Here is a 3,582-nt window from a genome sequence, read left to right as displayed (position 1 = left end):
TTATCCTTCTCCAACGACCTCGTGCGCATATATCCATAGAGTATATATACATCGATGTAGACATAATATTGTTGAAACTGCCAAACATCTGGGTTTAGTTGCCAAAATCCATTAAATATTTTAGGTGAACGTTTCTGTGATAAGCTACAGACCTTTTCACAAAATCTGGTTCATCCTTTGTTCATCTTTTTGAGATTACTTTACACATATATTTTACACGGATTATATATAAACTAAACAAAAGAGTTTCTGTCACTAAGCAACATTTAATAGTACAGTGCTAACAATGAAAACACAATAAAAATTGCATTTAATCGTGATTAGCATTTGGGATTAGATTGGAGAGGGTAGCGGAAAAGATTGTATGAGTCAAAGCCAGGATAACGACCTCTCTAAAATATGTGTACATTCCAAATCGTATATATGTTCCATTCCTGTCAACATTAGAATAACTTTCCTACCTAACTGTAAGAAATTGCAGGAAAGCGCGTGGAGTTATATGTTACTTGTAGTGTCAATATTAAAGGTGATTGTTTATTCTTGTAGAAGTTGTCGTTAATCACAGTTCTGTAATGTATGTGGGTCACTACCAGATTGAAATCCATGGAGGGGAGGGGGAATAATACTAGCACATTTTATACTTGACGCTTCCTGCTTCCATCCCAACTAAGTCTATATCAAGAAACACCCACCGCCCCACTTCTATAAGTTCTTCAAGCAAGGCAGTCATGTATAGAGAACCAAAAATAGAATTTACATGCTATACAAATCAAACACCTATAACACATCAAGGAACGTCTTAGGAAACGCGACGGCTTCTTAGTTAATCATATTATGAAACAATACAAACACAAAATATTGTCTTACTCTTAGTAACGGTTTGAACAATGATGATACGTAAAGATCTGTTGCTGCTTTTCAGAGTTTTGAGGTAGTAATTGGTAATAGAGGCCCGGCATGGCCAGGTGGTTAGGGCGCTCGACTCGTAATCTGAGGGTCGCGGGTTCGAAACGCGGTCCCAAGTCCAGGATGAGAAAGGGGGAGGGTTGGGCGCGCGGCTACCAACTCCACCCCTTAAAAACCAACCTGCTACAAGTAACTGCAACAACACCTTCCGTTGGCGAGGTGTTGTTGCGGCCCTATGCTCCACTGGGAGTTTACAGGAATAAAATTTAAAAAAAATTGGTAATAGTATTGTTGAGTGTATTATTTTTATTATTAGGTTTCTTGAGATGTGAAAGTATTTCAAAAACACCAATCCTGAAAAGAGACACTTGCTTGTACGTCTGCCTTATATTCATAACCTTTGCTATTTTCCTGTACATATTTAATTTGTCAGACATTGTAGCTTACGGCGATTAATTCTCATTTCCATAAAACTGTAAATTGTGCGGGCATTATCTCCCTTAATCCACGATCTGTAAAACCGGATTACGGAGTAATCCGAACAGCTTACTATTTACACCAATAACCAATACAAACATCATCTCATTTTGATTGAGAAAAGTAATGAAAACGTCTCCGCTGTAAGGAATAGCTTGTGATTCTAAAAGGAGGGGAGTATAGCTGGTTAACGGATACAGACAAGAAATGTAGACTGACAGAAAAATACATAATAAAATGCACAGATATGTGTATATAAAGAGAAAGCAAAATATAAATTACGAGTTAGCTAGTTATACAGAGAGACAGAAGAGTAGCTAGACATACATATGAATTTCTATATGTAGAGAGAGACAAACAGAAAGAGAAAGGAAAAATTATATGCATGCTAACAGAAAAGTATACATATATATATATAAAGAGAGAGAGAGAGAGATAGAGAGAGAGAAAGAGACATCATATATAGGGAGAGAGAGAGAGAGAGAGAAAGGAATATATGTATTGTAGGTAGACGGACAGGAAATAAATAGATAATCATATATTCAGACAACTAGAAACAGATATATATATATATATATTGAAAGAGAGAGATAGATAGTGAAAAGGAAAGAAAGAAAAATTAATTGTAAAATACAGCAGACACGGAATGAATAGAGAGAACGAGATAGACATCTGTGGTACAGTCTAATGCAAGTTGGTACGTCTGTACAGAAAGCTGACTAAACTTTGTGCGTGCTTATCACATCCATTACCTCTTGCGAAAGGGCCAGGATCAGATTGGAAATCTCTCTTTACTCCGCCACGTGCTGCCCTGGGCAAGCCATATATCAGTATGGGTGACAAGTTGCAGTCCCTAACACGCCCTGCACTGGTACTGGAGTTCCCCCCCCCCCAAGGGTATTTCTCTAAGTCTCCGTCGGTATGGTAAATGACTGCGACTCATACCCGAATTTCATATCCCCGAGGAACGGTACAGTCTAGCCTCGTACACGCTAGTTTCCTTCCTCTGATTTTAGTGGTAGTGCATCAGACATTAGGCACAACAAAAAGAAGCGCTCGTTGATTTGAGTGAATTTCTCTCTCTCAAAATATAAACTTTAAGTGGGCCTTTAACTGAATAAGCTAATAGAATACACATAATCGGAGCAATTATAATTACATGACGGACCCGCGCGTGATGAATTTCGTATTAGATACTTACTAATGTTTACATTATATTCAATTATGCATTAACATTTCATTTGCTCGTATGTTGGCTTTAGAAATAACCTACATTAGTGTACAAGTCTGAACAAAATCCTTGCGTATTAATTTTAAATTTGTTTCTGAGCTTTCAACTTTTAATTATGCAATATTTTAATTTCGGAATCAACTTAAACTAGGTAGAGGGCGTTACCCTTTCCATGAAACATTTAAACAAAACAAAAAAATCCCTGAATCCACATGCATTTCTTGTCAAAGCGTAGTTCAAGATTTCTCAAGAACATTCTATTATTATGAGCTCCATGAAGGCTTAAAATTCTATTGGTTGTACATTGTAAAGATTATACTTTGATCACAATAAAAACTTTGCTAGTATAAATCTATGGCTCGAAATATATATATATATTACTTGTCTCCTGTTGAAACTTTAATATTAAGTGTCTTAGTTTTTAAGTAATGTTTTTGTTACTAGTGTTAAACTTCGTTACTTAAGAGTGATGAACTTCTGAGTATAAGTAATTTGAAAATATTTTCTCATAGCAACGAGAGAAACAAACACGACATAACTTAGGTATTTGAAAAGCTTGTAGAGGGCGCATATGTAAGATGTAAAAAAATACATATATAGAAAAGGTAACCTCATACAATTTCTCTTACATCTCTCCCACGCTCGAGTTTTAGATTTCCAAAAGAAAGTCATTAAAAAAGGCATTTGGGAAAACTTAATACGCACGAGTGCACACTATCGAAGATCTACACTCTCGCGCCATGTTCTCTCAGAGGGGATGTTTGCTGGCACGCGAGCAGCGACGTCACGAGCCAACGGAGAGGAAACATTTGGTTAACTGACGTCAAGTGCAGGAACCACGTGTCTTATTCCTGAACTTATAGATACTCTGAACATTCGCAAAACATATTTGGTTGAAATTACTGAGCCAAAACTTTAACACAATTGTCTGTTCAACTATTTTGCAAATATAGCGACATACACGGATT

The sequence above is a fragment of the Limulus polyphemus genome, unplaced genomic scaffold, assembly GCF_000517525.1.
Source record: "Limulus polyphemus unplaced genomic scaffold, Limulus_polyphemus-2.1.2 Scaffold8799, whole genome shotgun sequence".
Taxonomy (NCBI): domain Eukaryota; kingdom Metazoa; phylum Arthropoda; class Merostomata; order Xiphosura; family Limulidae; genus Limulus; species Limulus polyphemus.
This window is presented reverse-complemented; position numbering follows the sequence as displayed.